Below are 14176 nucleotides of genomic sequence, written 5' to 3'. Positions count from 1 at the left end.
TTGTCCCTGGTTCACTGCTTTCCCTGGGCTCTGTCTCCCTCCTAGTGGACCCTCCTAGGGTACCCACCTGCCCCTGGAAGCATCTAGGTTTGCAACCTGTCCGCGCATCCTTTGAGCCATCACAGCTGTTAGCCAGTGAAATGACCCATGAGGTGGGGCTTGTTAAGGAGGGCAGGTTTGGCAATGAAAACTGGAGGGCAAGTGACGGCTCCAAGGCTCACAGGGGCCAGTGGGATGTCTAGGCTGAGTCTTCTGGTCATGGGTGTCTCCCATTGCCCTGAACAGTTACCAAGCCCCTGCCTGGCCTACAGCATCACCATGACAATAATCATCATCATAGTGGTAGCAGTAATAGTAACACTGAGTACACTGCATGCCGGGGTCAGTGCTAAGTACCCTGGGGGTACTGATTTTCCTTTGGGGACACATCCCTCTCCCACTATTGATCTTTGTGGCTCAGGAAACCACAAAGGCTGCTTTACCCCGAAAGAGGTTCCAGGGTTGGTCACAGGACCCAAGTCTGGCCGAACAGACTCCTGGCTGATTCCAGGAGGCTGTAGATTTCAAGACTTGAAGAAATAGGGTTGCAGCTGACACACCATAAGGATGGAGTTATTGACAGGCATTTGTGTACAAGTGAAGCTAGCCAGAGCCAGCCTGAGAAGGAAGCCCACCACAGGGGAAAAGAAAAGTCAAGAGACTGGGAGGGTGGAGGAAGGGGGCAGGGGAGAATGCTCTGTGACATTGTTAAACTCCTGGATCCAGCCAAGCCTGAAGCTAGCTTCTAGTTACATGAGCCAATACAAGTCTCTTCTATGCTTGAGAATAAAAGAATGTAACAATGTTGAAGTTGGACTTTCTGTCACTTACAACCAGAAGAATCTGACGAATAGAAATATTATCGGTATTTCTATTTGACATAGGAGTAGTTGGAAGCTAAGGGGATTGAAATATAGTCCCCAAGGTCACACAGCTGTGAACTGGTAACACTTGGATTTGAGCAAGGTTTGCCCTAAACGTAAAGCTGTGAAGTCAGAAATCTTGGCCTCTTACAGGGCTGTCCCTCGGCCTCTAGGAACCAAGAGTTGGGGATTTTAGAAACAGCGTATGTTCAGAGCTGCTGGTACACTGTGATGTGTTGGAGGAGGCCAGGGAGGGCTGAGGAAAGGCTGCATCGAAAAGAAATATATAATTATTATTTAAATCAGTTCAGACGCCATAAGGAGAAAAATCAAAGCTTTCTGCAGCATTTCCCCTGTGCCATTTCTTAATTCCATCTTATCAAAACACAGCTGGGATCTGTTTTTCAAAAGGGAAAAACTACTTTAATTAAAAAAAATTCTCTAATAAAAGAGTTAAAATAGCCCACAGGCCATCAGGTGACAATGGAAGGAAGACAGGAGCATTTCAGCAACTTACAGCAGATTAAAAACCTAATTTGTTGACTCTTTTTCCCAAAGCTCACCTCTCCCCTGGAAAGCTGTGTGTTTTGCATAGTAAGGCTAAAATCCTGAAATCGCTGCTGTCCGCCCAGCTCCCTCTTTGTTGGGATTTCAATGGGCTCCCGCCTCAAGTGGGGGTGTGGTTTCTTCTTGCTGCTGTAGCTAAGGTTTAATAGAATCATTTCACTCCCTGTTCTTATAATCTTTACAAGGCTTCCCACTGCCAGAAGGATAAAAAGCAAACCATTTACAGGGCTGGCAAGCCCTGAAGAATTGCCCATTTTGACCATGTACCAGCTCTTCCCCAGTCTGGAAGCGTGTGTCCATGTCTTTGGTTCATGACAGTCTCTTCACCTCAGGGCCTTTGCACATGCTGGCTCCCTTTTCCACCTGGTGAGTCCTGTTCATCCTTCAGAGCCCAGCTCATTTTTCTCTGTCTCAAGGAAGCTTCCTTTCAAAGCCCTAATATGTGCCCCCACAGTGTCAGAGACCTTTCTTCCTGGCAGTTATTTTGAACTGTAATTATATGCAGGTCATTGTCTTGTTTTTCTCTTCATTGTCAACAGAGTCTGACACATGGTAGGTACTCAATACAATTTTGTTGAACAGGCCAATGGGTGAAACTTGACGAAGGCAGTGCATGGTATTGACACGCCATGGGTTCCTCAACCCCCGGGATCTTCTTTTGGCTGTGCCCAAAGCCCCAGCCCACACTCTCCCAGCACATTTCAAAATCTGCCTGCCTATCCACCTTTGGGTGTGCACGGTGCTCTGGGCATGGGACTGTGCAGTGTGGGGAAGGGAACATGGTCTCCAGGGTCAGATCCAGGTTCAAATCCAGCTCTGCCACTTTACTGCACCTCTTTAGACTTTTAAATTTATTTTTATTCTGGTAAAATATACATAACATAAAGCTTTCTACATTAACCATTTTTAAGTGTACAGTTTAGTGGCATTAAGTACATTCACATTGTGCAGAGGGCTCTGTTAACATGATCTTGCTGGATTCTCACAACAGCCCCGCCAGTAAGGGTTGAGGATGGAGCTGTTTCCAGGGAGGGGGTCAAAGCTGGGCTGGAGCCCAGTCTAATCTGCCTCCAGAACCCAGGTTTTCCTGTTTCCTCCCCAAACTGTAAGCTCCTTGAGGACAAAAATGGAGTCTGCTGTCTCTGTATCTTCAGTGCCCAGCAGAGTATGACTCTTAGAAGATTCCGAGCAAATCCTGAGCATCAGCAAATCCTGGCACTCAATGAATGAATGCATGAGTGAGAGAACGAAGGAATGAGCAAATCTCCCTCCATCGAGAGAGACACTTCCCATGTCTGCAACATGATTCATTCCTGCCCACCTAACCTCCAGGTGAGCTAAGGGAAAGCGTTGACTGCATGCTATGAGGTCATTATGGCAAACATGCCTGCTGGCACTTGGGAGGCAGGATGACATCATGGTTAAAAACACAGTCTCTGATATCCGATGATTTGGGTATAAATCCCAGGGATGCCTCTTCTGGGGTGTGTGACCTATGGAAGTCAACCCACCTCTCTGAGCTTCTCAGACTGTAACAAAAGTTCATGGCAGAAACTACCTCAGAGGATTGTTGTGAGTAATAGATTATATATATATATAGCCTCTGGCATGGTGTGTGGTATCTGAAAAACACTCCATAAGCATTATTTGTTGTTGTTGTTGTTGTTGTTATTATTATTATTATTATTATTATTACTATTATTATTATTACTGCTAATGTCAGGATGAGCAGAAATCTAGGGAGGAATGGGTTATCCATGGTGAGTTGTACAGGTGTCCATTATGCAGCTCTGAATGAGTACCAAGGGTCAAACAGGAGGAGGAAATAAAGATGACTAGTAACTGCATCAGTTAGCTACAATCACAATAATGGTGCATAACAAACAAGCACAGAACCGCAGTGACAAGCAATAAGAAGCATTTACTTAGCTAACCTGTTCATGGTCAACTGGAGCTTGGCTGAGCTAGGCTCTTCACTGAAGTTTGGGCTCAGGGTGGCTTGACATGTGTGTGTTCTGGGGCCAGGCTGAGCGGGTAGCAGCTACCTTCGGGGAGCTCTTCTCCCAGCCACGGTAGAAACACACAAGGCCCCGGGGGGCCTAAACTTGGAATAGACATGCTGTCACTTGACTGCACCCTAATGGCCAAAGGTAGACACATGGCCAAACCCAAAGTGAAGGCTTAGGAGCCTGCCTGTCCCTTGAGTGGGAAGAGCAGAAAAGTCCCATGTCTAAGAGCACAGACACGGGGAGGAGGAAGAAAGGGGGCCAGTGATGTATTTACTCCAATAACCAAACACCAGGCAAACCTCGGAAAGGGGTCCCACACTGCCCTGCTCTCCTCACCGGTTTCTGCAGCTCCTGCCTCATTGGCTCCTGGTCAAAATCTGGAAGCCCCTGAGCAGTAACATTTGCAGTCCATGGGGACCCCATCCCCATCTTCCCAACATCTGGACCTGCTCCGGGGAGCCATTAATCTCGGGCAATTTCTTCCCTCACTTGATTTGTTTATTTAAGGAAAACAAGTTGCTCCTAATTAGAAATACTGCTGTCGGAATGTTCCGTGCATCCTAGGCTGCCTGTGTTCAGACCTTCTGCCTAAAATTATACCTGCGCTCTTAACATCTGTGAGTCTGTTCAGCAACTGTCCTAAGTGCAGGCTTCTGGTGAGGGGGATCTGGGCTGTTGTGGGGGCCGAGGGAGCCAGGGTAGAGGAAGACACGGACTTCAGAGCAAAGGCACTCAGGAAGATGAGCATAACACCATCCCAGTGCCCTGCTCGAGCTGGCGCCACCGATGCCTGAATCAACACTCAGAAGGTACACAGCCCGAGCACAGTTCAGATGCGCAGAGCAGACAGAAGGGGAGTTTTAAAGGTTCAGAGATGTTTTCTTTTTCGGACCCTCTCAGCTGTGTTGACAGCCACACACACACACCTTTACAGCCCTATGGACACTCAGGCACACCCGTGGAGTTGCACACGCTCAGAAACACACACATACATGAGACACGCACAAAAGTTACGCTGCCCCAGACAGGCAAATTCACAGGAACACACATCATACACCCAGAGACATGTGAGAAGATGCAACACAACATTCCAGATGCACATGTTCAGAAACTCATGCATTCACAGGAGACACGCACAAAATTCATGCCGCAACATCCAGAAACACACATTCAGAGACACTCACATGCACACTGAGACACACTCAAATGGACATGGCAACCAACACAGCCGGGTACTGGTGCTGGGAAACGGACACACAGAGATACAACCCAGCATGCCATACTGCACACAGGCACACATGTGTACACGCGGAGATCCACAAGTTCATACTGCAAGACACACGGCTCACACCCACATAGGAAGCACACACATACACAGAGACACAACCAAATGTACCCTCTAACATTTACACAGAGGCACACGCTCAGAAACTCACACGTATACACGGAGACACTCACAGAGGCTGCACAGCACACAGACCCTCACAGCACACGTGTGCATTTGTGCAGCTGAGCACCTGCCTCGTTGCAGACATACATCCAACTTACATACGCACAACTGCTTACCGCTCACAAGTACATCCTGACTCACACAGGCACACACACACACACACACATAAACACAAGCATAAATCCATCGCAATCCCATGCCTACACACTCATACTGATACTAGTCTCACAGGCATGTACACACACTTAAGGTTTTTATGTAAGTCATACTCACCTGCGCACATATGCACACACCTTCATGAGAATATGCACACATACGTACATGTTCACACACGTGTGTGTCCATCCAGACGCATACATCTGACTCCACCATGAAAGCAAAGTGCTGATTTTCTGAATCCTTTAAGTCAAGCTCACATATTGGAATCGATCCTACCCCAGTCCCAACTGCATGCCCGTTAACTCACTCTTTGTTGGCCGAGATGAGGTCTGCCTTTCCCACAGAGGTTTTAGCATGGACCCAGGGGAACCCTAATTTTGGGAGGGGCATAGATACCCCAAGCTTCAGAACCACTCAGGAAGAAATAAGACTGATCAATCTGAGGCCTTCCTCCACAATCTCAGCAACTCCTGCTCCCCCACCCAACCCCACACACACACTCAAGGCACTTTTCCCAGCATGGCTGTTCCTGCAGGGAACAGCAGCCTCGCCTGATCAGATGGCAGACAGAGTGCCTGACACCCAGACAGGCTGAACTTCTCTGCCCCAGGGCCCTACACAGCTGCGAAGTTGAAGCCATGGAGACGGCTTACCTCCACCTCCTGTTGTCATGGCGACGCAGCAGCTGGATGCATCCAGTCCTCCCAGACCGCCTGGGGCTCCCCACTAGGAGCTGCTTGTCCAGCCGGGCTTTTATGAGGAAGCAGCAAGGGGGCGGGGACTGCAGGTGTCAGGTGATTGGAGAGACCTGCTCCCCAGTCAAGGATCACCTGGTGCTCAGATGGGACAGGGCCACCCTCCCTGCGGATAACAGCACCCACATGCTCATGCACAAGACCCCAAAACAGACAGCCTTGCTGCTGCATTCGTGTGGCTCCAGTCTTCACTAGACACACTAAGCCCTTCCCATGCACCATCTCAGGCAGTCCTCTCCACCCCCTTCTGAAATAGGAACTATGAACCCCTCACTCTACAGTGGAGGGACCAAGATTTGGAGGGTGAAGTGACTGGCCAACCTCAGATGGATCTGAGTCCTAGATCTCTTAAACACTAAATTATGTCATCTTCTGGAATTTTGAAATTTTCATCCGTGACAATTATTCAGGGCCATGAGTGTCTGAACTGGGACCTCTGAGGATACATGAAATCTCTTCATTTTACAGAAGCAGCAACTGGGGCCCAGAGAGGTCTAGCGATTTGCTCAAAGTCACACAGCAAATTGAGGGCAGACTTGTAGTTCAACCTCCTGGCCCAAAGATGGGGTTTCCCTAGGACATCGAGCACCGGCCTCTGACACCCTGGGGGGATCCCCAAGTCCCAGCAGCCTCAGGAAACAGCTCCAAGCCTGGCCCCAGGTCAGAATCCTAAGGAAGAGCAGGAGGACCTCAGATTCCCACCTCATGCCCCAAGTACTGTCCAGAAACCACACAGCAATGCTATTCCCTAGAAGCAGATGCCTAGCCCAAGCAAGCGGTCACAGGGCCAGGGGAATAGTCCAACCTATGGACCATGGCCAGGAGCAACTCCGCTGCCTGCCTACTGACCAGCTAGTCCATCGAGATGCCCCCAGCGTTAGGCTGGAATCCTAGCAAGGAAGCATGATTCCATCTAGGGGGCTGTGACCACAGACGTGGCTCCAAAATGATCCCTGGAGACCAGGTAGCCTCTTTGAAGCATGTTTTTCATTAGGAGGAAAAAGAATCTGGCCAAACTCATGAGCTTCGTGCTGGCCTCTGCAGAGCCTCAGGGAGCCTGGAGTGTGGGGGACCACCCGTATTCTCAGAGCTGGGGAGGAGAGTGGGGGACCACCCGTATCCTCAGAGCTGGGGAGGAGAGTGCCAGGAGCCCCTATCCAACTGCCCATTTCAACCATTTCCTGCAAAAGTCTGTACCTCCCCAGGCTCCAATCTGAATGGTCTCATTGGGCAGCCCAGGAAACTTCCCCCAAATCTTTTGCTCATCTAAGGAGCTGCAAGGAACGGGACATGATCCGGGTCTCTCCTAGTGTCTCTGCCAAGGAGGTGAGTCGGCTCCTGCGATGACACTGGGGTCGCTGAAAAGACTAGGATGGAGGCGATCTGCCTGAACGGGTCCCCTGCCCCAATGCTTTCTCTCTTTCCCTATACACACACACACACACACACACACAACACGCACACCAGAATGGACATAAGCAAGACTGCAAAGCACGCTACACCGAGCCCATCACCCGGGCAGCCCTGACTGCTGGCTCCAGGTGACAAGGAATCTCATTCACCCAAGTATCACCCCCACAAGCACCTTGTAAAGCCAACTTGAAAATACATCCAGCTCTTTCTCCCTCTGAGCTTTGAACTGGCCAAGAAGGGGGAGATTCATGAATCAAATTAAAGGGGCCCACTGCCCTCCCCCTGGCCCAGCTCAGCCTGAGAATCCCTTGCCATGCCTGCCTTTGGGGACCCCGTGGGATGCCCGGAGGAAGGACCCCCGGATGAGCCGGAATGTCCCACCCTCTGCCGGAGGAGAGAAAGTTTGTCATTACCCGGAGCTGGGCTGTCACCACTCGGTTGCCTACTCACCAGGCTCTGGGCACTGAACCCCCAGCCTCCGGGGAGCGGCTGGCCCTGGAAGCCCAGATGGGGGGCAGGAATCGTTTCGCAGTAGCTCTGCAGCCCGCTCCCTTATGGCGCCCTCTTAGCAGGTCCAGGCCCCTCAGTCCTTACCTGGGGGTCTCAGCCACTCGCAAACTCTGCCAGCGGAGCTCAGCAGGCGCCCGGGGTCTCTCTCTCTGCGACTCCCGCGTCCCGCTTGGCGCGCCCGCTCCGTGGGCGCCTTCCCAGCTGCCAGATGCTGCAGTGGCATCAAGGAAAGCGGAGTCGGGCTTCTTTCTCTCCCCCCAGGCTCGTCCAGCCGGGCCCCGGGCTATTTCTTCGGATCTGGTGCAAGAGGCATCCTCCGCGCCTCCAGCGGGAAAGTGGAAGAGTGTGCGTCCTGGATTGCAGCAGCGGCGACAGCGGTGGCCGGGGACGAGGAGGCGGTGGCGACGCCAGCCGGTGAGCCGGGGAGGCGGGCGGAGGCGAGAGGAAGTGAAAGCCGGGCTCCTGCGAAGCCGAACGCCCGGGCGGGCGGGCGGCACTGCGGGCGCCCCGTGCCGCGGCGAGGCCCCCCGCGCGGGCACCCGCCCGGGGATGCCCGGGCCCACCGCCCTGCGCGCCGGGCGCGGGCTGCGGCTGGGCGCGGGGCTCCGGCCGCCTCTCCTCTCCGTCTCTCGCCGCCTGCCCCGCCGCCTCGCCGGCTCTCCCGGACTTCACGTCTCCAGCCCGAGCTCCCCGCGCCGCCGCCGCCGCCGCCGCCGCCGCCGCCAGCCCCGGCGCGCTCCTCGCGCGGAGCCACAGCACTGCCTACCGCTTAACTCCTTGCATGCCACCCGGCCCTCCCGCAGCCTCCCGCGGAGCTGGGCAGACCCGGTGCCAGGCCTGCTGCAGAGCTCCGGCAAGGGGCCCAGCCTCCGAGCCTCAGTTTCCTCGACTGTAAAATGGGCTCGGGGACCCACGTCGTACGGTTGTTTGGAGAATTAACTGAGACGATTATGGGGGGGGGGGTGCCAGGCTGCCTGGCATTGAATAAATGGCAGAGTATTTGTTGCTGCTGCTGTTGGTTTTGTTCAAGAGGCTTAGCACGGTGCCTTGCAAATAGTGAACAGCCAATAAATGCACACAGGGTTTTCTGTTCGGGGGTGGGGTTAAGTTTGTCATTTTACAAACTGCACAGGCAGTAAGTTTAAGCTGTGTGACCTGCGGCTGATCATTTACCCTCTCTAGGCCTGTTTCAGAAGATTCCTTCCGAGCTCTGTGACCTTGGGCAAGTCGCAGCACTCCCTCTGAACCTCTGTATCCTCATCTGTAAAGTGGGGAGGACACATAACGCCCGCCTTCAGAGGACCTCCAGCAAAACCCTAGGAAAGGCATGAAACTCTCATGGAAGAGCCACCACTGAGCGAGAGCCTCCTCAGAGCCAGACAACTGGCCACGCCATTTCAAACACATCTCATTAAGTCACTGAAACAACCCTAGAAGGCTGCTACTTCCATCTCTGCATTTCAGATGAGCGTGCTGGGGCCCAGAGAGGTTAAGAGACTCACCAGGTTTAGCACAGCTTAGAAAAGTAGCAGTTAAGCTTGAGAGACACAAGGAGAGGCTCTAAACTGGCCACTAGCAGACTATTTCTATTCCTGTTGAGACTAGCAGCGAGAATTCATATCTGCATTTCTTTTATCAGAGTGATTTTCTCTCAATTATAAAATTAATTCTTGTCTAACATAGGTAGTTCAGAAAATACTAAAAAAAAAAAAAAGTGAAGAAGAGCAAATCAACCCCATTTCTATCGCCCAGAGATAATGATTACTAGCATCTCAATGTATTTCCTTCCAGTCTTTTTTCTATACTTACATGTCGAAGCGGTTGGCACAAAGAGAAACACCCATTCTGTATCCTGCCAGTCTGTGTTAGGAGATGGTGAGGGCTTGACACATGCAACTCATAAACCTTTTGCTATGGTTGGACCCCAGTTTTACATGAGATAAAGACAAGCAAGTGCTCAATCAGTGGCGGCTGTTGCTTTTATTAGAACAATTTTTAAGTTAGATCTGAACAATACTAATATTGATTGCCAACCATGGTTGAGTCCTTACTAAGTGACAGTCACAATTCCTGTTGATTCTTCACAAACGTCTTAGACGGTAAGTATTGGAATTGGTGCATTTAAATATGAGGAAACTGAAGCCCGGAAAGATGAAGCCATTTGTTCAAAGACACACAGCAAGTACATGTCAAAGCTTGAATTAGAACTCCAGCTCTTCCGCACCTCTCTGCTCCTCTGCAGTCACCAGCATTATTCCAAATGGCAGACCCTCTGTGTCTTTCGCCTGCCTTCCTCTTCCCACCAGAATGCATACACCCCTTTGCTCTGTCTTGAGGACAAACCTCCTCTGGGCAGAGGCCTGGGGACTGACATCTGGCTAAGGAATCCATCGAAGGATGGTGGGGGAGGTGAGAAGGCTGATATTGACCTCCAGTTGCCCCCATCCCATCTCCACTTCTCCTTGTCCCTCCCTAATCCCCCTTAAGAACAGGAATTGGGCCCCTCACCAAGTGGAAAGAGCCCCAGGCTTGGAATCAAACAGGTGAGGCTCAAGCGCTTAACAGCAAGTGTCCTTGGGTTGGTCACTCACCCCTTGGAGTCTCTGCTTCATCACCCATGGAAGGACTAGTAATGTCTTCCCTGCCTGCTTCTTAGGGTTTTGGGGACTATAATAGATTGGAATGCTTGAAATTGGCAAGATATATACATATATAATGAAGACGTTATAATCATTACTGTCACCATTATACAAAGAACAGAGTACCATGGCGTTGTGTAGTGGTGAAAAGTGGGAGCTTTGGAAACAATGTTGTGTTTTCCCATATGAATGTCCAGATGACCCACTGACAATGTATTGGAAGAACTGTCTTTCCCCCACTGCTCTGTGGGTCCACCTTTGTCACAAAGCATACGTCCCCCTGTGGTGCCGCTGGTCACTTTGGTTATCTACATGTCAATATCACATGGTCTGAATTACTATAGCTTTATAATAGTCTTGATAGCGGTAAAACACTTTCTTCCACTGTTTTCTCTGCAAGATTATCTTTGATATTCTTGGCCTTTTGAATCTGCATATACATTTTAGAATCAGTTTATCAGGCCCTTCATACAACAATGACAAAAGACCTGTTGTGACTGGACTGGAATGATATTGAGTCTACAGATCACTGGAAGGAGAGTTGCCATTTTTAAAATGAGTTTTCCAATCCCCCTGCCTCACACCATACACAAAATAAATCCCAACTGGGTTGTAGATCTAAATGTGAAACACAAAACAGCAAAGCTTATAGACACCTGTAGCAGAGGCAATCTTTATAACCTTGGAGTAGGAAAAGACTTCAACAAGGGGAAAAGCTCTATTCATAAGGGAAAGAAAACACTGACATATTTCATACATTTCAGTCAAAAGAACTTCTCTTCACTAAAAGGCACCATTAAGAAAGTGAAAAGTCAAGGCATAGAATGGGAACAGATATTTTCAACATAACTATGGTGTCCTACTCAGAACATATAAATAAATTTTTAAAACTTCCACAAAATCAGTGAGTAACAGACAGACAAGCCAATCAAATGCTTAAGAGACTGGGACAGATACTTCACAAAAGAGGATGTTCAGAGAGGCAATAAACTCATTAAAAGGTGCTCAGCCTAATTAGAAATTAGGGGCATGCCCATTAAAACCGCAAGGAGATGCTACTACACTAGAATGACAAAGATCAACAATTCCAAGTGCTGGTGAGAATGTGGAGCAACTGGAAGTTGAATATGCTGCTGTTAGGAGTGTAAATTGGTACAAACACTTTGAAAAATTGTGCGACATTATCTACCAAAGCTAAATATGAACCCTTCCCTCTAACCAGCATTTCCACTATTAGGTGTACATCCAAAAGAAATGAATACTTATTTCCACCAAAAGACATATACAAGACTGTTCACAGCAGCAATTTTTGTTGCTTATAACAGCACATTTTAAAATAGCCTCAAACAACCTAAATGTTCACCAACAATAGGATAGGTTCACTGTGTATAATCACCTAGTGGAGTACTATACAGCAATGAAAAAGACTGGATTCCAGATGTACACCACCATAGGGTGAATCTGCCAAGCACAGTATTAAGTGATAGAAACTAGACACCAAGGGGTACTCACTGTTTGATTTCACCTATAGAATGTTGGAAGGCAAGCAAAACTCAACGTACAGTTAGAAGCCAGAATGATGGCATGTCAGAGGAGGATGAGGGTTGGAACTGGGAAGGAGTACATGGGATTTCTGGAGCACTGGACTTCTTTTCTTTTATGATCTGCTTAGTACCTAAACAGGTGTTTGTGATAAGTCATTGAAACTTATGTTTACATATCAAACACTTTTCTGTACATGTGTTATCTTTTGAAAAGGCTGTTTTTTTTTAAGTGACAGTTCATAGGCAAAACAGAAACGAGTTCAAACCTGAGCTCTGCCACTTTCTGGCTGTGTGGCCATGATCAAGTTGTTGCATCTCACTGATCCTTGTCTTCCTCATCCATAAAATGGAGCAATAATTATACCTACTTGATTGGGTGGTTTGAGGATGACAGGGGTTCATGTGAAATAGATGCAAAGCATTAGACCTGCACTCAACCAATATCAACTGGTGATGATCATGAATCTTATTCTGCAGTATTATATCTAATACTACTGTCCCATAGTAAGTTGCTTGACCACTCTGACCTCAGTTGCCTAATCTGTAAAATGGGAACTAAGGTCCCTTCCAGTATTAACGAGAGAATGAGACTGATTAAAGCAGACAGGTGTTTGCAGCATGTATCAAACATGCTTTATTTGTTCCTTTTACTATCTATCATCTCCATCCATCTTCTTCTGTTCTTTTTTCTTTACTTGCTGAAGTCTTCAGGTTGCCAGAGCCCCCCCATGCACATAATTTAGCCCCATTGCTGGCCTTCAAAACTAAGAGATTGTGATTAGCTATAAAAAGGACCTAGTAAAGTTGTAGAGTTTTTGTCTAAAACACAGAGTCAGTTTTGGCAGGAAGGGACAGTGCTTCTTCTAGACTCAACCAAATTGGACAAACTCTAATTTGAGGGGAGAGCTTGCTCTGTCCTCTGCTTATCCCTGCCATCATTTGTGTTTGAAAGGAGCCTCATTTTCTCCCCTCACCTTCTATTTCAGCTCAGAATTTTATTGTTGCTGGCCAAAGTTTGCCACTGGACTCAAAGAGGAAAGGGAAAAAACAAAGTCATTTTTGAAATAAACTATAAAGATGAAGACAGTGATGTAAGAGAGTTTCCAAGCATGAGATCAAGTAACACCTCTGAGCTACTTTCATAAAAACAAGTCACTAACCCATACATCACTGTCATTTGAACCACGGTGTCTTAAAATAGGATTTGCTCTAATTTCCTGAGTAGCTGATGCAAATGGAGAGAATGTGGGAGTAGTGAGCGGGCTGTGTCAGGCACTAAGTAACTCCCCACTTGATGGCATTTTTCTAAAGTGGAAAGATGGGGAACTTGCCTCCAGAAATGTCAGGCAAATCCTGGCAGAACTCAGAGGGTTAAGATGAAGGATGCTGGAGTTAGTCACAACTGGGGTGGATCCCCAACTCTGCCACCTCCTAGCTGTGTGGTGTTGGGTACATTAATTAACCTCCCTGGGCCTCACCCTTTTAAAAATAGAGCATGGTAGTTTCAAGCTTATGAAGATTTTGTGTGGATTAAGTGATGGACATATCAAGACCATTTTCCACAGTGCCGCCTCTACATGTATTATGTACGTGAGCTGTGACCTATTATTATAATGATTCCAGACAGAGAGGACAAATCTAAGGCAAAGTGAGGATGCCATTCATTCAGGGCTCTGAACAGAATTCCAAGCCTGGAATTCAAGCATGTGTGAGTTTCCCAGAGTCAGTTTTTTTTTTCCAGGCATTAAGCAACTGACTCACACATCACAGTTATAATGGGTGGAAGGGAACCTAAGGTTGAGACGAGAGCACTGCAAAGGTCACTGTGACTTTGTCCTGGTGCAGATTCACAATGGGGGAGGTCCTCTCGTTGCAAGGAGTTTGGGCAAGATGCCCAGGGTGGGCTGGGCACTGCCTCTACCACCCTGCATTTCTGCTTCCTCTGGGGAGTGTCTCGCTCTGCTCCCTGACACCTCCATTCTCAGCATCTCCCATCTGATGGCAGTCGGTGCTTGGTCAGTCATGCAAACTCCCAGAGATCAAGAGCCGTGTCTTTTAACCCCTTCTCTGTCCCTAACAGCCAACACAGTGCTCGGCACACTCTAGGTTGTCTTGGTCCATTTGGGCTTCTGTAACAAAAATATCACAGACTGGGTGGCTGATAAACAACAGAAGTTTATTGGTCACAGTTCTGGAGGCTGAGAAGTCCAAGATCAAGGCACCGGTAG

General features: G+C 48.8%; 1 protein-coding gene across 1 annotated transcript in view; it reads right to left on the bottom strand.

The window, feature by feature from the left end:
* Positions 1-8479, bottom strand: part of WSCD2 (WSC domain containing 2) — an 84180-nt gene extending 75701 nt beyond the window's left edge. The window contains exon 1 of the mRNA XM_006204744.4: positions 7850-8479. The gene's annotated coding sequence lies outside the window, so the exon portion shown is untranslated. The remainder of the gene's footprint in view (positions 1-7849) is intronic.
* Between the last annotated feature and the right edge of the window lie 5697 nt (positions 8480-14176).

The sequence above is a fragment of the Vicugna pacos genome, chromosome 32 (genome assembly GCF_048564905.1).
Source record: "Vicugna pacos chromosome 32, VicPac4, whole genome shotgun sequence".
Lineage (NCBI taxonomy): Eukaryota > Metazoa > Chordata > Mammalia > Artiodactyla > Camelidae > Vicugna > Vicugna pacos.
The sequence above is the reverse complement of the archived record's forward strand: the minus strand, read 5'-3'. Positions and strand labels throughout refer to the sequence as shown.